This window comes from Capra hircus, chromosome 22 (assembly GCF_001704415.2).
Source record: "Capra hircus breed San Clemente chromosome 22, ASM170441v1, whole genome shotgun sequence".
In the NCBI taxonomy this organism is placed as follows: domain Eukaryota; kingdom Metazoa; phylum Chordata; class Mammalia; order Artiodactyla; family Bovidae; genus Capra; species Capra hircus.
Genome location: NC_030829.1, coordinates 19,435,375 through 19,456,285, shown reverse-complemented (window position 1 = coordinate 19,456,285; position 20,911 = coordinate 19,435,375).

Here is a 20,911-nt window from a genome sequence, read left to right as displayed (position 1 = left end):
TTCTTTTTTGCACTCTAAAAATAATCTCTGGATTCTAACTCATAATCTAAAGCTAGCACTATGATATTGATCAGTGCCCATAGAATTTGTATTATTCAGGAATCCTTTGGCTACAAGTGCCAGGAAATCCAACTCAATCTGACATAAAGGGGATTACTGGCTGACATAATTGAAGAGCTGAGGGGTAGCACAGGCTTCCCTGGTGGCTCAGATGGTAAAAAAAAATCTGCCTGCACTGTAGGAGACCTGGGTTCTATCCCTGGATTGGGAAGATCCCCTGGAGAAGGGAATGGCTATCCATTCCAGTATTTTTGCCTGGATAACTCTATGAACAAAGTAGCCTTGCAGCTACAGTACATGGGGTTACAAAGAGTCAGACACAACTGAGCAACTAACACTTTAACTTTAGGAGTAGCACTGGATTCAAGCACAGGTGGCCTCCAGAAGGCTTTTTCTCTCTCTCCTCTTCTTCTCTTTTCCTACCATTCATATTACTTTGCCCATATTGGCTTTATTTATGAGCAGGCCCTACTTCATGTGATTTCTCTCAGGTGTTCTTTTTATGTATTTATTCATTTATCAATGGCTGTACTGGGTCTCTGAATATAAGTTTAATAAACAGGGTGGCCTTGACCTACTACATTCCTGAATTGGAACCAGTCTGTTGTTCTATGTCCAGTTCTAACTGTTGCTTCCTGACCTGCATACAGATTTCTCAAGAAGCAGGTCAGGTGGTCTGGTATTCCCATCTCTTTAAGAATTTTCATCAGTTTGTTGTGATCCTCACAGTCAAAGGCTTTGGCATAGTCAATAAAGCAGAAGTAGATTTTTTTTCTGGAACTTTCTTGCTTTTTCGATAATCCAGTGAATGTTGGCAGTTTGATCTCTGATTCCTTTGCCTTTTCTAAATCCAGCTTGACCTTCTGGAAGTTCACAGTTCATGTACTGTTGAAGTCTGGCTGGGAGAATTTTGAGCATTACTGTAGTAGCATGTGAGATGAGTGCAATTGTGCGGTAGTTTGAGCGTTCTTTGGCATTGCCTTTCTTAGGGATTGGAATGAACATTTTCCAGTCCTGTGGCCACTGCTGAGTTTTCCAAATTTGCTGGCATGTTGAGTGCAGCATGTTCAAAGCATCATCTTTTAGGATTTGAAATAGCTCCTGCTTTTATAACTAATATGCAGAGCACATCATGAGAAATTCTGGACTGAATGAAGCACAAGCTGGAATCAAGATTGCAAAGAGAAATATCAATAACCTCAGATACGCAAATGAAACCACCTTTATGGCAGAAAGTGAAGGAGAACTTATGGGCCTCTTGATGAAAGTGAAAGAGGAGAGTGAAAAAGTTGGCTTAAAGCTCAACATTCAGAAAACTAAGATCATGGCATCTGGTCCCATCACTTCATGGAAAACAGTTGGAGAAACAGTTACAGACTTTATTTTTGGGTGCTCCAAAATCACTGTAGATGGTGACTGCAGCCATGAAATTAAAAGACACTTGCTCCTTGAAAGAAAAGTTATGGCCAACCTTAGACAGCATATTAAAAATCAGAGACGTTGTTTTGCCAGCAAAGTTCTGTCTAGTCAAGGATATGGTTTTTCCAGTGGTCATGTATGGATGTGAGAGTTGGACTATAAAGAAAGCTGAGTGCAGAAGAATTGATGCTTTTGAACTGTGATGTTGGAGAAGACTCTTGAGAGTCCCTTGGACTGCAAGGAGATCCAACCAGTCCATCCTAAAGGAAATCAATCTTGAATATTCACTGGAAGGACTGATGTTGAAGTTGAAACTCCAATACTTTGGCCACCTGATTCGAAGAACTGACTTATTTGAAAAGACCCCAATGCTGGGAAAGATTGAAGGTGGGAGGAGAAGAGGACAACAGAGGATGAGATGGTTGGATGGCATCATTGACTCAATGGACATGAGTTCAAGTAAACTTCGAGTGTTGGTGGTGGACAGGGAAGCCTGGTGTGCTGCAGTCCATGGGCTCGCAAAGAGCCGGACATGACTGAGCGACTTAACTGAACTGAACTGTACTGGGTCTATGTTGCTGTGCACAGGTTTTCTCTAGTTGTGGTGTACAGGCTTCTCATTGCAGTGACCTCTCTTGTTGCAGAGCACTCAGTAGTTGTGGCACACGGGCTTCATTGCCTTGAGGCATGTGAAACCTTCCCAGATAAGGGATTGAACCTGTATCCCCTTCATTGGCAGGCAGACTCTTTACCACTGGACCACCAGGGAAATCCACCTACGTAGTCCTTAATGGGCTTTTTCCAATAATAACTCCGTTTTTGAAATGGTGACTCATTGGACCATTTGCTATTTTTAATTAACAAGCTTTCTCTTCAAACCATTTTTAGATTTACAGATAAAGTGAGTAGAGAATTCAGAGTTCTCATATATTGTCCCTACAGAGTTTCTCCTATTAACATTTTGTGTTAATTTGGTACATTTATTGTAGTTGATGTCCACTCTATGTTTTACAGTTGTATGGATTTTGACAAATGTAGCATGCCGTGTATTCACCATTACAGTGTCAGAGGAATAGTTTCACTGCCCTAAAAGCCCTACCTCTTCACTGTCCTTCCCTCCCTCCTATTGAACCTGTGGCAACCAGTGATAGCTTTGCTTTTTACAGAATCTTGTGTAATTGTAATTGAAATTATTTATTTTTTTCATGCTGATTTATTTCATTTAGCCATATATTTTTAAGTTTGTTCCATGTCTTTTTGTCCATTTATTTTTATTGCTGAATAATATTCTGTTGTATGGAAATACCAAAATTTATCCCTTCACCTTTGGAAGAACACTTTGAATGCTTCCAAGCTGTGGCTCCCTTGGTGGTTCAGTGGTAAAGAATCTGCCTGCCAATGCAAATGACACAGGCTGTATCCCTGGGTTGGGAAGATCCCCTGGAGAAGGAAATGACAACCCACTCCAGTCATCTTACTTGGAGAATCACCTCGACAGAGGAGCCCCGGGGGCTACAGTCAAGGGGATTGCAAGAGTCTGATGTTACTTAGCGACTAAACAACAAGTTTTGGCAGTTTTGAATAAGATTGCTATAAACATTTGTGTGAGACTCTGCATGGATGTAAACTTCAAATCGTATGGATAAACACTAAGGGGCATGTAGTTTCCATGGTATGGTAAGACCGTGGTTAACTTTGAAAGAGCTGCTAGACTGTTTTCTGAGTGGCTATATAATTTTGTATTGCTGCTACCAATGAATGAGAGTCCCTGTTTTCTGCATCCTGGCCACTAGCTGTTGTTTCATTGTTTGAGATTTTAGCTATTTAAAAAAATATGTAGAGACCTCCTGCTGTTTTAATTTGGAATGCCCTAATAAGATTTGACCAGTTTAATTGGTCTGCATGCTTGAACCAATCTCTATAGTCAAAGGAATGGAATAAGTTGATCATTCAGGTCTTTGTATCAGACCTGATTACTCAAGCAGAGACCACAAGGATATGTAATGATTTGTAGTTACTAAATTCAAAAAAGAAAAATGATTTGCAGTTACCTATAAAGAGAAAAGGTGCCACACTGATCAATACAGCATACACCCTCAGTCAAACAATCAATGAAACATCCTGACAAAAATATAATGGTATTAGAAGAAGTATTCAAAGTATTCATATTTCAACAATTCTCAGATAAAAAACACATGGTGTATTTCAAAGGTCGAGGAAATAAGTGGTGTCTGTATGGGGTGGAAGTGGGGATAGGTGGCAACGGGGATAATTTCTGCAAGATATGTTCAGCTTATTTTCACTGTTATCTTCAGTACATCTATTTTCAGTATTAATTATTTGATGTGCATATTTATTCATGAGAATGTATAGCTCCTTTCTGTGTGAAACATCACATAGAGGAGAAGAAATAATCCACTAGAGGTCTTTTATGATTTAAATTAAGCCATTATTCAATGTAATTACTAGTCTGAATGTTTTAAAGTTTCTCTAAATAAGAACTATGTTTGCTGTTTACAAGATGGTTCATTGCACAATTATGAATAATCAGTAATGACTATGAGTTGATGATCATCATAGTGTATGTTTTAGTTGAGAACATAATTTTGGAAATGAATGTACAATGCCTATTAATTCCATCAAAAAGCTTTTTATATATGTTGATTTGATGTGTTGTTTGAAAATTAATTGATTGGCCAAGTAGTAGGTTGTCACTCTGAATCTAAATTGATGAGTTTGAATCTTGCAGTAAAAAGGAGTGAGCATGGGTTAAATGTGCATAAATATTGGCACAAGTTAGTGATGTGAGTTTGGGAGAAAATAAGGGAGTCTTTGTAAACATTTCATGGTTTTATAATGATAGTTGTCCAACAATTGATTTAATCTTGGGATTGATCATTAACAAAAATAAAAGCCATATGGCATAAGACATTTACAAATATGTTTTTATCAGTCAGTTTTATTCACTGAGGACAACAATTTAAAGATTCAGTATTCTATAAATGTTTATAATACAATGTTCCAAAGACTTCACTTAGTAACAAATATATTGGTGGAAAGATTCTACCATGTAGGATCTTTGTGGTATCATGGAAGAATAGTGTTAGAAAAGAATTTGAGTTGATCGCATTTATTCCATTCAAGGATCTATGTTTATTTCATCCAAAATTCTGATACCATCTGAAGTTGCTTATTTCTGAAATACATTGGAAAAAATAAGAAATATTGACATAGAGGATATAGATTTTCACATGCTATGTGAAAAACTATATTCAACCTATGTCAAATAGCCAAGAAATTAGAAGTTTGCTGAAAAGAGAAAATCTTATATATTTATATAAATTTCATCAATATCTGTCTGTTTTATAACGTGTTGAGATGATAGGATATTGAAAGGAAGGTAATTGATTTACCTACCCATTCCACTGAAATCTGTTCACAGTAGCTATAGGCTTAATCAGCCCACCTCTGTATTTAAAAGGAGGCAAACTATTTTTGCTGCTATAATGGGAGAAATAAGACAGAGGATCGTATTTCCTAAGAATTGAAGAACTTAGTTTGAAGTTTATGCACTCATTTAAGTGATTTAAGATGGGGGCAGGAGGAGAAGGGGATGACAGAGGGTGAGACAGCTGGATGCCATCACCTTCTCGATGGACATGAGTCTGAGTGAACTCCAGAAGTTGGCGATGGACAGGGAGGCCTGGCGTGCTGCAATTCATGGGGTCGCAAAGAGTTGGACACGACTGAGCGACTGAACTGAACCGAACCGAAAAATATAATTTAAGATATCATTTAACTGTCATCTTCTAATAATGTTAGGACTTGATCATAACATTTCATTTTATTATCATTTTATTGTAACTATTGCTGTTGCCATTGTCATCATCATTTTATTTCCATAGCATTTTATAATAGTCAAGTAGCACACTATGTGTATCAATAATCAAACATGTTGCCATATTTTTATCAGAAATTGTTTTTGGCTCTGAATCTATTGGAAGAGAGATAAAAAGGAGAATCTAAATTGAGATGAAGGAATTTAAAGATGAAATCCATCACATATGTTTAACTAAGAGAATAGTTAATTTGGGTCACTGTTTTACCGTAGGTAGAACGTTAGATTGAGAATAGGAAAGAATGACTTGTTCATTAAATGATTTTCCAAGAACCACGTAGTCATTCTGAGTCTTTATTTTCCCAGTTGCAAACTGAGAGAACAGAGTAGAACCTAAAGTCAACATGAATGCTTAGCTTATGTAGCTTCTCTCTTTCAAACCAAAATGGAATTGTTACAGTAGAATGCACTTCTACTGACATCTTTATCAGTATTTCAGTTTCTAAAAGAGATACCAACTCTACCCAACTCTTTCAACTCCATTCTGAGTTATAACAATCTAGCCTTTCATTCTCTGTCCAGAGCAAGATTAAAATGTATTTAATTTTAGCAGGGTGTTTTATTTTAGATTTCAGCTATGGAAAAGGACAAACAAATATAAACAGACAAAGCAGACATCATGGAAATATTTTTTAGAATGCCTCCAATAAATATTTCTAGAAAAACATAGTCTTAAAACTTGCTGCTGGTATTTGCCCAAGTTCGTTTACTCAGTTTGGTCCAGAAAGGAGGGTGGTTGTTATTTTAAGAGCAAATATAGGACACAGTATTTCATTTATTCAGAAGGGGGCACACTTGTGCTTTTAATAGCAGATGTATTGAGATTTGCTAGTATATGAAATTTATACAAAAACTGTTAGGAAATGACAGAACCATTCCTCATTATCAGAGTTTCTTAAAATATGTATGTATATACACACTTTAATACTTCTTAAATATAGAGAATAACAATTCAACATGCAGATTTCTTTTGAAGGAAGGCTTCTTCATTTTAAGTCCAGAGTCTTATTAAGTTGGAAACTTTATATTTTGGTCTGATAATTATTCAACACAATTATCTTTGCTGTTCACAAAGAGTTATATAACCATGTAAATAACATGGCTTTGACAACCTCTCATGAATTTTAGTGTAGGCTCGGAAGTTAGTAACCTTATAGTCTTAAGAATGTTTTCCTCACTAGTTTTCATTAATAATATGTCATCTTCTGTTTGCAAAGATGACGTAGGCCTAATTGGAAGAAGAAGACTTATGCAATGAGTATCTTTCTACCAGTGGATCTAACTGTCTGAGGCCATAATCACCATTTTCAGGAAAGCAAGGTGAACCCTGGTGTAGTATTTGCCTAAGATTAGGAGTTTCTTCTGAAGATTTTGAAAGCCATGTCTAGTATTCACTACTTTGGCCTCAATGTTATTCTACCAAATTTAAGTATTTGATCCAGACTGATAAAAATCCAAGAAGTTTAAATCATATAGACTATCTGGGATAAATTTGAAGGATATGAGAAGATAGCACACAATTAAACTTTGTTTTGAGATTTTGTTAAAAATTACCTTGGTTGTAATATGTAGGGCAGTGTGTGTGACAAAGGGTAGTGAGTTTAACATATACAGAGCTTTTACAAATGATGAAGAATGTTTAATATAATCCAGTGAAATGTGTACAAGAGTAAAAGATAGTCATTTGAATATTTATAATAATAATGAAAATTATTATATAATAATAGAAAATTATTGTTATATATTCTATATTTGTGGGAAAATAGACAGTCTCCTGGAGGGCATGGCAACCCAATCCACTGTTCTTGCCTGGAGAACCCCCATGGACAGCAGAGCCTGGTGGGCTATAGTCCATGGGGTTGCAAGGAGTCGAACATGACTAAGCAACTAAGCACAGCACACAGTACAAACTTGGTCTATATCGTACTCTAAAAACCACATGTTAAATGGCGAGACTGAGTTTTGGACCCACGTGAATGACTAAGATTATTTTAATACTTTCAAGCAATGTTTACTTATATCTGAGTAAAGGAATATATGTGTAAATGTTTGTATACTTATATATAAATACATACTACAAAGTTAAAACCTGCCTTTTGTGTATGTTGCAATTAAGGCTTTTAAATTAAATGTGATTTAAAAAAATGAGTGATGGCTAGGAGGACATACAGTTGACATACAGGCACATGAAAAGATGCTCAACATTGCTAATTATTAGAGAGATTCAAGTCAAAGCTACAATGAGTTATCACCTCACACCAGTCAGTATGGTCATAATCAAAAAGTCTGCAAATAATAAATGCTGGAGAGTGTGTGGAGAAAAAGTAATCCTCCTACACTGCTGTGGGAATATGAATTAGTGCAGCTACTGTGGAGAAGAGTATGGAGGTTCCCTTAAAAACTAAAAATAGAGTTACCATATGATAAAAGAATCCCACTCCTGGGCATAAATTCAGAAAAAATGAAAACTCTAATTCAGAAGGATACATGCATCCCAGCATTCATAGCAACATTATTTACAATAACTAAGTCATGGAAACAGCCTGAGTGTCCATCAATAGTTGAATGGATAAAGAAGATGTGGTATGTATATACAGTAGAATATTATTCAACTGTACAAAGAATGAAATATTACCATTTGCAACAACATAAATGGCCCTAGAGATTATTATACTAAGTGAAGTCAGATATAGACAAATATATAATATCGCTTATATGTCGAACCTAAAAATTATTGCAAATTGACTTATTTATAACATAGAAAACAAACATGGTTATCAAAGGGAGAAAAGTGAGGATAAATTTCGAGTATGAGATTAACACATACACACCATTACATATAAAACTGACAAACAAGAATGTACTCTATAGGACAAGGAACAATACAGTGTCTTGTAATAACCTATAATGGAAAAAATCTGAAAAATTATGGTGACATGTTTTAGAAAGCAGCTTAGATCCTGTTACTCCTATGTAACTTTCCAATTATTGATTACAAGCAGTTTGAATAAAAATCTGAATTTAACTTGGTTCACAAGATCCTATATGAACGGGCTCCTGTCTAACCCCTTCAAATGGCATTCTCTCCATTCTCTCCGTCAGAAAGATCAGATGTGTCTATATGTTTCTAAAGTTCTATAGAAACTATACATATATACAGCTATACTTGTATAGATACAAGTCACCTATCTTAGAATTACACGTACCTCCAACCTCTAATCATTCAGGATAGAGAACAAATGTTACCTCAGAAGGGCTTTCCCTAATCATTCTGGTGTATCTAAGACACCCCATGCATTTGCATCCCACTGCCCTGTTTTATCATCTTCATGGTGCCATGTCCTTCTCTAAATCATCTAGTTTATTATTTGGTTTCCTACTTTGTATGTCTTTCTCCAGCCTCATTCATATGTCCACTTGCTAAGAACAGGAGTGTGTTCTATGATAGCTTGTTCATTACTGGATCCTTGTGTAGATACAGTGGTAAACATATGGTTATTGCCCAGGAAATATTTGTTGCATGTTAACAATTTTTTTTTCCTCCAGTCTTAAGTGAGTTTTGGACTGGTTTAATGATTCATATTCACCTCCGCAGATTTCTATAATACCATTATGAAATGTTGCAGGGTGTGTTATCTTCCTCATAGGGGTATGAGGATGTTAAATGGATTAAATGAGATATTGTGAATGAGGGTTACTTCATTATTATCACCATCCTGATTTCACAGATGAGCAGATACAAACCTGGTGCCCCAGTGAGTACATCATCACCCAAGGGCACAGATATGGGCTCTTATATCCTCTGCCATCCATCACAAAGGTCCTTTTACATAGTTATTTCTCCCCCTTTGGGCTGAACATCCCTCACTGAAAGGTCTCAAGGATCACAGAGATGTTTCTGAAAATTAGAAAGGGGGGAATAAAGCCACTCTTTGTTGAGAAAGGGCATACAGATCAGTGAAAACAGCCAAAGGGGATATAGGAATGAAAAATTCAGGGCAGAATTTGGCCTACTGGCCCAGACAGTAAGGGAATAAACTACTTGTGATGTTTAATGTAAAGCTATAGAAAAGTTAATAGGTTTGTGAACAAATGTCCCAAACTCTTAGCTCGGGGTATGATTTCCCAATTCAGCAAACTTTTTTACCTTGAGGGTAACAATTTTTACTCAGCTTTTGTGCAAAGAAACTGCTACTATTTCATATTTTCTTTTTCTGTTTCCTCAATAAAAACATTCAGTATTACTTGGTGGAATTCTGCCCTATTGTTTGATATTATGACACTTTCTTCTAGGCAGTGCAGTGTCCTGTCATTGGGAGCCTTTGGTGCTAACCAGAACAGTGTACAATACTGGGGAGAATGTTAATATATTACACTGTATCTCACGTTCTTACATAATTCACAAACCAGCTCTTCAAAAGAACTCAATTTCAGACCTGGATGATGTCATTTGTACTATATTTAAGTCACACTTAATATTTAGTTTGATATATGCTCATTAAAAATATACCTTATCTTCCTTGATTTAGAGTCACACAGCTAGTAAGTGAAGGGACTAGTCTTCCAAACTCCATTATTTGCATTTTCAATTGTTCAGCACTTATGCAAAGGCAGAAATTAACTTTGCAGTTATACCGTCAATTTCTATATCCCAGTGGATATACCAATGTCCTCTGAAGTTGTGTAGCTCTGACTTGTCAAGATGTGGCAATATAACAACACCTTGTATTGGATTTATGATGAATCCCCCACCTTGGCCATTTTCTGAAGGAGCTGTCCAGAACTAAGCTTGCCATGGAGGGGCCACTGAGGGAGGAAGCATGAAAACAGACTTTTAGGGTTTGAATATTTGATTTTATGCATATCCAGTCTAAGCTTCTAATCGAAGAATCCTAATGTGCAACCCTAGGAGAATTTGCTTTCTGGATTTCAAATACAAAAGTTCAAAGAAGTCTAGTTATATTTGAAAAGCCCACATGAAAAAATAAGTGAAGTACCTTGAAATTGCCAGTGAAGAGGTCATCGTGAAATCTACAGAGGTTAAACACACACACACACAAAACAAAACACAAAGAAAACATTGGCTTTAGAGGAGGAAAATGTGTTTTCAAATAAGGGAATAGATATCATAGCTTTTAAAATGCCATTCATTTAGAGAAGGTGAATCAACAGGGACATAAAACCTTGAACAAGACTCTTTTTCATGTCTATTTAAAAAACTTTTTTCAATTTGTTGTACTATTAAATAGGAATACAATATTAAATAGCTTAAAATTTATAGTGCTATTTCTTACATCCAAATGTGTGAAAAGAATTTTATATAATTTATTATGGCTCATACTGAGGTGACTCTGAAATTGTGAATACTGCCTAATACTTTTCCCTAAAATATTAATAAATTTATATTTATTCAGTCTTAAAAATTTTAATATTATATCAAAATAATGTCCACACTATATTTGAAAATCTAGAATATAATTTCCCAGCCTTGATTTTTACTTCTAATTATATCAAAGCTAACAATATAAGATTATAACACTTTTTTTAGATTGTGGTTACTTTTTAAAAAGCAATTCACCTGTTGAATTATTCAGTAGAGACACAGTGGCATGGTCTAAGTTGTGGTCTGTGATTCCAGCCTCCAGTAGACTTATAGTCCAGAGGAGGAGAGGTTAAGTAAACTGAAACTTAAATGCAGCATTTTAAGTCCTATAATGGGGTCAGTGCAGCATATGAAATTCACCCATTTCAGCATCCTCTTATCTGAATTAAGCAAAGTGCGGTCAGAGAGAGTTCCGTGGGAAAGTGACATGGAAGGTGATACCTGAAGTCTTAGTAGAAGTCAGCCAAGGCAGAAAGATGGAGAAGAAACTTTCAGTCACCGTGAGCATAACATGTGAAAGTATGGAGGCAAAAAGAGGATTTGGTGTTTGACGAAGTAAGAGAAGTTCAATTTGACTTAAAAGTCACAATTTTAAAAAAGATAAAACAGAAACTTGAGATAATAAAGAAGACTGAAGCAGTAAGCTGAGGTTGTATCACGGAAGCATGACCATCCTTCTAAGAGCTTTGGGATTCTGTAATAAGGTTTTAAATAAGGAAGTTGCCTGGCCAGGTTCACATTCTAGAAAAGTCATTTCAATGTGAAGAAAAAATCACAGACAGGTGAGCCCAAGTCTAGAGGCTGAGGGACTTCTTTGGAATCTGCTGTCGTGGTTCCAGGTGAGAGACTCTCAGCCTCAACTTGGATACCACTCAGGGGAGATGGAATCATCAGTTTTTCAGAAGGTTAAATTGAGAGGGCTTCATAATTATTTATAAATAGAGAAGAGTGAGAGTATGAGGTCAGGAAAGCTAATTAGATTTCTAGAATCTTTAGCAGTGGTGGCTGGTTCCACTTCCAAAGATAGAAACCAGAGGAAAAGTTGGCAAGTGAAGGTAAGAAAATCATCTGGGGGTATAAAAGGTTTTATCCTTCCCACTGAAATGACTATCAGAAGTTTGGACCTATGGGTTTTGAGGCTCAGGAATGACCTAGAGATAAAAATTTTATAATTTTCATCAGGTAGATGGTAATTGAACATATGGAAATAGGTGATATTACCCAAGGAAGATTCTGAAAAAATTCTCAAACTTTAGGGTCAGATGACCCAGGAGACATGATAAAATTCAGAATCCTGGGTACCAATTTCAGAGTCTTATTGAGTGGGTATAGGATGTAGCTCACAAATCTGCATATTTGACAAGTAGAATCCCATCCGATGATTTTTATGTAGATAGTTCTCTGACCAGCCCCACTTTCAAGGAAAAGGGAATCTTACATAGAAGCCTAAGTAGTATCAGCACATAAAAGATGGACAGAGGAGAAGGAACCCAGAAAGAAGACTATGAAAAAGCAACCACAGTGTGTGGAAGGAAAATTAAAGCATAAAATATCACAAATTATATGTAAAGACAATGGACATAAGAGAAGGAATTGTCAACAGGGTCAAAAGCGTTGAGAAAGAAAGTAAAGATGAAGGCTGCAATACACCTAGTACATGTAACAAAAAAGGAGGTCATAACAAATCGTCAAGAATAGTTTCAGCAGAATAATGTGGGCTGAAGCCAGATTGCAGTGGGTTGAGAGTTGAATATGAGATGAGGATGAAGAGACATGAAGCAGAGACAAATCTTTTAAAAGAAGTTGCAAGGGGTGGAGGTGGCTACAGCAGAATGTGGGGAGGGGTGAATGTTTTAGGAAGGAAGCAGCTTGAGTAAATGTCTTATATCACCCTTGACACACCCCGATCTCTAATTTTTTGAAGATTTTTGAAGTGTTTCATCTATCAACTTTTGAATGAAGATACAGTACAATTCAGCAATGAAAAGAGTGGACTGTGTTTTAAGTTTATGTTTATTAAGAAATTTCTAAGAAACTACCAAATACTTTTCCAAAGAGCTATTCTGTTTTACATTTGGATATGAGGACGGGGGCAAATTAAGGTACTGCTTTATGTTCTGTGCATTATGGTTATGCTAAAAACGCTGAAATATGCCTGAATGTTAGCCTGCCCTCTAGTGGTGGCCCAGATCCATGGGGCCACACTTATAAATGAGCTTTTCCTACCCTTTCCATCACATGAACTGCCACTCCACCTCTGTCCTTTCTTGCCAGTGCATAACAGTAGACAGCTGGTTTAAACATGCCCAAACAAATTTAGATGGTGTACTGTGGGTTCCAGTGGGGCAGAAGGATAGAAGTCACTACATCCTGGTATCTGCTTGAGATCAGTATCTACTATCACTGCTTAAGTATCACCATCCGGGGGACTTTGAGAATAATACTGAACTCCTTTAAGCTCAATTTCCTCATATTTACCATGAAGATTTTAGTAATACCTGCCTTAGGGGGATGTTATGATGATTAAATGAGATTGTGTATATAAAGCACCTAACATAGTTCAACTTAGATTTCACATTCAAGAAACAGCGGGTGTTTGTATTTCTTAACTATAAAAGCAATCAGGAATGTAGTCAGATATTACAATGCAAAGTTTATTAACAATATTTGTTTTTTCTGGTATTCACTTGCTCATATTCTATGTTAATATTTTCTACTTCAATTGGAAGCTCTTCAAATTTAGAATTAGATCGTTTTATTTGATATAAATAAAAGCCACACTCATATCAACAATAACATCCTCCACTATTTTAGAGTAACATTGTATCAAGGCATTTGCTGAAATACTTCTTATGTAAATTTAATACTGAAAAAGTTTTATGAGGTAGGCAAAGGTCTCAAATGGTCTGTGTTGAAGAAGAGATTTTCATCTGTATCTTTCTCACTCAAACTCCACATCTTGGACTCTGGCCTGTGCTGACCCTGCCAGTGGCAACTATAATATCAGTTATAATTAGTTGATACTGAGAAGTACAAAGACTGAGTACAAAGTATTGATACTGATACTGATACTGATAGTGATAAAACTAGCTTCTTTCAGCTTTTCCTCTCCAGAGAGCTCCTGGAGGAAAAAAAAATACCTTGTATTTACCCCTTGAGAAACAAGAACAAAATGAACAAAAATCTGTTAGCTTCTTTCATTACGCCAACAATACTAGCTCTGACTGTTTTTATTTGAATTATTATGTTTCCAGGCATTTTTCCCCACACTCAACCAATTGACTAACAACCAACATAATTTCTCTTCAGCAATGACTAGTTCAGCTTGTATCAGAACAAATAATGATCATCCAGAGCTATAAAGAACAAACTAGAATATTAGTACTTATATCACTTATTAATTGGCTCAACAAACTTACTCGGTCTCTTACCGAACTCATCTATATCTGCTATGCAGTTTTCAATTACCTTAGGCCCAGTGGTTCCTTTTGAGCAGGCACTGTAATCACTAGCTTCTGCCATAAATCAAGAGCATCTCTATCCCCATTTCTAGCGCATGGGACACCAATCCCTCTTATCCCTATGCTAGTAATCATTGAAACTAGTAGCTTATTTATCCAATCAATAGTCTTAACCCTACAACTAATTGGATAGTATCACAGCCAGTCACCTGTCAATTCACGTAATCAGAGGAGCATACTGGGCTCTAGTAAGCGTTAACCCTCCTGCAACCCTCGTTTCATTTATTAGCCTTGTTCTTCTCACTGTTCTTGAACATGCAGTAGTCCTTATTCTAGCTTACATGCTCACCTCAACAGTAAGCCTCTACCTACACGAAAAACGCATAATGACTCACAAAATCCATGAGTATCATGGATTAATAGTAAATCCTTGTCCCAGATCTCTTACAGGAGTGCTCTCAGCCCTTCTCCTAACATCCAATCTAATCATATGAGTCCATTTTAACTCAAATTTTAATTATCTTTGGGCTGATTAACTAGTATCTAAACAGTATATCTGGAGAAGGAAATGGCAACCTACTCCAGTACTCTTGCCTAGAAAATTCCATGGACAGAGGAGCTTTGCAGGCTACAGTCCATGGGGTCACAAAAAGTCAGACACGACTGAGCGACTTCACTTCATTTCACTTCAAACAGTATATCAGTGATGATGAGACGTCACCAGGGAATGCACTTCTCAAGGCTGTCACAACTTTCATTCAAAAAAGGATGTCGACATGGCATAATTCTATTATTTCAGAGTTTCTCTTTTTTTACTGGCTTCTTCTGAGGTTTTCATCGCTCAAGTCTTGCCCCTATACTTGAACTAGGAAGTTGCTGACCCCTGAAAGGCATTCACTCCCTAAACCCGCTGGATATACTACTTCTGAACACCTGTCTTACTGCCTCTGGAGCATCTATTACCTGATCTCAGGACAGCTGGATAGAAGGAAATTATGCATGTTTCTCTAGCTACTGCAAGCCTTAGAGTATCATCAAACAACTGTAAAATCTCAGACGGAATGTATGGGTCAACTGTTTTCATGACCAAAGTCCTCCAAGGCTTACAAGTCATCATTGACTCTACTTTCCCTAACTGTCTGCTGCCTGTGACAACTGAAATTTCTAATTATTTCAGATGGGAAGCCTCTGCCTGATACTGATACTTTGTAGACGTAGTATGCTATTTCTATACATCTCCATTTATTGATGAGGGTCCTCTTCTTTTAGTATCAATTAGTACAGTTGACTTCCAATCAGTTTTGGTATAATCTGAAAAGAATAATAAGCCTTATATTAGGATTAACCAGAAACATGCTTTAATGTATTAAAGTATTAACTAGCTTTAATACTTGTACTTAGCAAATTCTGACTTCCCCAACTAAAGACATACAAAAAAATCAAGTCCTTACAAATGTGGATTTGACCCCAAAGGATTTCCCATAAAGATTGTCCTGGTAGCCATTACGTTTCTCTCCTTGACTGAGAAATTGTCCCCCTTCTGCCCCTGCCCTGAGCAGCCCAAACTATCTACCTAAAAACAATACTCGTCATACCACTAAGCCTAATCTCACTACTAGCAGTAAGTATAGCTCATGAATGAACTCAAAAGGGATCAGAATGAACCAAATAGGATAATTACTTTGAATTAAAACAAATGATTTTGACTCATTATGATTAAATTCATAATTACTGAATATCTGTTGTCTGCATAAATGCTATTCCAGCATTCACAGCTTTCCTTATAGGGCTATAAATATATCAGTCCCACTTAATATCTTCTCTACTATGTCTTGCCTGGAAAATCCCATGGATCGCAAAGCATGATAGGCTACAGTCCATGGGGTCACAAAGAGTCAGACACAACTGAGCGACTTCACTTCACTTCTATATGTCTGCACGCGTGCATGCAGGCTCAGTCGCTTCAATCATGTCCAACTCTTGCAGCCCTATGGACTGCAGAGTGCCAGGGTCTTCTGTCCTTTGGATTCTCCAGGAAAGTATACCAGAATGGGTGGGCATGCCCTCCTTCAGGGGGTCTTCCTGACCCAGGGATGGAACATGCATCCCCTGCACTGCAGGTGGACTCTTTACCACTGAGGCACCAGGAAAGACCTGTTGCTGTTGTTCAGTCACTAAGTCATGTCCAACTGTTTGCAACCCCATGGACTGAAGCACGCCAGGCTTCCCTATCCTTCACTATCTCCCGGAGTGTGCCCAGACACATGTCCATTGAATCAGTGATGCCATCCAACCATCTCATCCTCTGTCACCTCCTTTTCCTTCTGCCCTAAATCTTTCCCAGAATCCAGGTCTTTTCCAGGTCTTTTTGGTTCTTCACATCAGGTGACCAAAGTATCAGCATCAGTCCTTCCAATGCTTATTCAGGGTTGATTTCCTTTAGAGTTGACTGGTTTGATTTCCTTGCTGTCAAAGGGACTCTCAAGGGTCTTCTCCAACACCACAATTCGAAAGCAGCAATTCTTCGGCTCTCAGCTTTCTTTGTGGTCCAACTCTCACATCTGTACACGACTACTGGAAAAACCATAGATTTGACTATACAGACCTTTGTCAGCCAAATGATGTCTCTGCCTTTTTAATATGCTGCCTAGGTTTGTCATAGCTTTTCTACCAAGGAGCAAGTGTCTTTTAAATTCATGGCTGCTGTCATCATCCGCAGTAACTTTGGAGCCCAAGAAAATGAAGTCTCTCATTGTTTCCATTCCATTCTCTCACAGATTCCATTCCCCATCTACTTGCCATGAAGTGATGGGACCAGATGCCATGATCTTTTTTTTAAAATATAAATTTATTTATTTTAATTGGAGGTGAATTACTTTACAATATTGTGTTGGTTTTTTGAATGTTGAGTTTTAACCCAAGTTTTTCACTCTTCTCTTTCACCCTCATCAAGAAGCTCTGTAGTTCTTTTTCACTTTCTGCCATTAGAGTGGTATCATCTGCATAGCTGAGGTTATTGATATTTCTCCCAGCATTCTTGCTTCTGGCTTGTGCTTCATTTGGCTTCTTATTTCATGTGATACACTCTGCATAGAAGTTAAGTAAGCAGGGTCACAGTGTACAGTTTTGTCTTAATCCTTTCCCAATTTCAAACCAGTCTGTTGTTCCATGTCTGCTTCTAACTGATATTTCTTGACTGCATACAGGTTTCTCAGGAGACAGGCAAGGTAGTCTGGTGTTCATGTCTCTTTAAGTCTTCCACAGTTTGTTGTGATCCACACAGTCAGAGGCTTTAGTGTAGTCAGTATAGCAGAACTGGATGTTTTTCTGGAATTCCCTTTCTTTTTCTATGATCCTACGAATGTTGGTAATTTCATCTTTGTTTTCTCTGCCTTTTCTAAATTCAGCTGGTACATCTGGAAGTTCTCGGTTCACATACTGCTGAAGCCTAGCTTGAAGGATTTTGAGCATTACTTTGCTAATGTGTGAAATGAGCACAATTGTACAGTAGCTTGACCATTCTTTGGCACTGGAATGAAAACTGACCTTTCCCTGCTAGAAATATTATCAAACACCTGCAGTATTGATTATAAAATCTCAACCTTCTCCTATGTTAAAAATTATTATCCCAACTATTATATTGATGCCACTAACATGTTTGTCAAAAAACAGTATAATTTGAATTAACATCACAACCTAAGCTTACTAATTAATTTTGTTAGTCTTTCCCTTTTAACCTTCCCTGGTGGCTCAGATGGTAAAATATTCTGCCTACAATGCAGGAGACCCAAGTTTGATCCCTGGGTCAGGGAGATATGCTGGGAAAGGGAATGGCAACCCACTCCAGTATTCTTGCCTGAAGAATTCCGTGGACAGAGGCTGCTGGCAGGCTATGGTCTATGGGGTCACAAAAAGTTGCACATGACTGAGCAACTAACACTTTCACTTTCACCTTCCTAACCAATTTAATGACAACAGCCTTAACTTTTCTTGAATCATCTCTGACTCTCTGTCATCAACTTTACAACTGTAACAACTTACCACTTACACTCAGAGCTAGCCAATTACATCTGCATAAAGAATCACTGGCTCAGAGAAAAAACAAAACAGCTGTATAAAGTGATGTGAAAGTTGCTCAGTCATGTCCTACTTTTTGTGACCCGACAGACTGTAGACTGCCAGGCTCCTCTGTCCATGGAATTCCGAGACCAGAATACTGATGTGGGTAGCCATTCCCCTTTCTAGGGGATCTTCCCAACCCAGAGATCGAACCCAGGTCCTCTGCGTTGCGGGTGGATTCTTTACTATCTGAGCCACCTGGGAAGCCCCAGTATGTTAATTGAACTGCATATATTTCTAATCTTAACAATCAAGGCCATGAAGCTGATTCTATTCTGCATCTTTTTGTGGAGTAACACTAGTTCCAACATTAGTTATTATTACTTCCTGGGGATGCCAGACAGAATGGCTTACTACAAGACTCTTCTATTTTGTTTTACACACTAGTAGCATCCCTGGCACTTCTAGTTGCACTAGTGTCATCCAAAACACTCTAGGGTCACTAAACACTTCACAATACAGTACTGAGCCCAAAAAGTGCCTAACTCTTAATCTAATATTTTCACAAGGTTGGCGTGTAAAATATTAAAGCAATTATGGGTAAAATGTCCCTTTGTGTGTTGCACCTATGATGTCAAAATTCCATGTAGAAGCCCTTATTACCTGATCCATGATTCTTGCCACCCTGCTGCTCGAATTTGGTGGCTGTGGTAAACTGCGATGAGTCACAATATGTTGTGAGCCCCATAACAAAGTAACCATTCCTTACATTGTCTTTATGAGGAATAATTATTGCGAGCTCAATCTCTTTGCACCAAACCAACTTAAAATCATTTATCACATGCTCCTCCGTTAACCAGATAGCACCTGTCATAGTAGCTATCTTTACCCAAACACCTTGAAGTTACATGGGAACTACTGTCCTAATAATTGCCCACAGCATCATGTAATCTATTAATATATCATTTTGCCTGGCTGATTCAAAGCACCGACATTCATAGCCGAAATGTAATTTTAGTCCATGGCCTACAAATACTTCTTCCACTAATGGTGGCATGATGACTACAAGTAAATTTTACAAACCTATCCCTGCCCCCAACAATCTGCTTAATCAGAGAACTATTTGTAGTAATATCATCTTTCTCCTGGTCAGTATCACCATTATTGTCTTATAGGGTCACATTGCACTCTGTATTAATCATAACACAAGATAAATATACATGTCATAACAATGGTATTAATCCATCATTAACATGAGAAAACAGTCTGATAACCTTGAACTCTTATCCCTTCTGCTCCTATGGCTCAACCCATAATTATTTGGGGGCCTACGTACTGTAACATAGTTTAACAAAAGCATTAGATTATGAAGGAATAGAAGTTTACATCTTCTTTTACTGAAAAGGTTAGCCTTCTCATGGGTGAGCCTGTTTGCTTGAGAAAGCTAGCTCTTTCCAAAAGCAAGCTTCCACTTATTTACCCTCTGAGAAACAAAAGCAAAATGAACGAACATCTATTTGCCTCCTTTATTTCCCCGAAGATAATAGTGCTCCTGTTGTTATTTTAATTATTATGTTTCTGTGTATTTCATTCACATCCAACCAACTTAGGTAGCTCTTCAATAAGGAGAAATGAGAGCATCTATGAGAATCTGCAAAGATCAATAAGAATCTATGATTTTCTCAGACTCAGTACCTCATAAGCTTTTGTTACTCTGGTAAAGAGAAGAGATGAGACTGAGAATGGCCAGTATCTAATGATTATTACAATCAGCTACTTGGTAATTTAAGATAGTTGCATTCTTTTTACTGCTCCATGCTAACCACACTTATTTCCTTTTTTCACTTTAATAGCAGAGTTTTATCCTACAATAATCAAAGGATTCTATTGACCTTTTGCCCGTGTAGATGAATGATAGAATTCAGACACACAGTTCCTTCATGGAAAATAAGAAAGCATCTTCTTGGCCAAATATGATCAGTGTCATCCAGACTTATGCCTCACATGTCTGGCAAGGCAGGGATTCTCTTCAGTATTCAGTTGTTTTTCAAGAAAGACGTGTAAATTAAATTAGTGACCATCATGTTAACATATATGTTAGGCAACAAAATAGATGGTACTGATGCAGATGGTGTTACAAGTTGTATTTTTTTCAGGTTGGATCAGCATTTTGAAAATATTTCTACTATTTCCTTCAATGTCATCAATCTTAATGGCTTCTACTCCATCTAATTTTTAAGCTCTTAAAAAGAAAGTCAAAGTGATCCTCTGTAACAGAGGCTGAAACTAGTTTGTTTTGTCAACAAAATTAGTCTTCAGTTTACATGTTTCTAAGTGCTGGATTATGAGTCCCCAAATCCCCAATTTATTCTAGAATACTTCAGTTAATAAAAACTGATGTGAGAACAAGTTTGTCTCATATGATTATTTAAAAAAAATGTCTGTGAGAAAGTGTTTAAATTTCAGGAGATTTAATTTAAAAAATCTTCATTTGGGTTTCTCTCACAAATCAAAGGTTTATTTATTTATTTATTTATTTTAGTTTTTTATTTTTTTAATTTTAAAATCTTTAATTCTTACATGTGTTCCTAAACATGCACCCCCCTCCCACCTCCCTCCCCATAACATCTC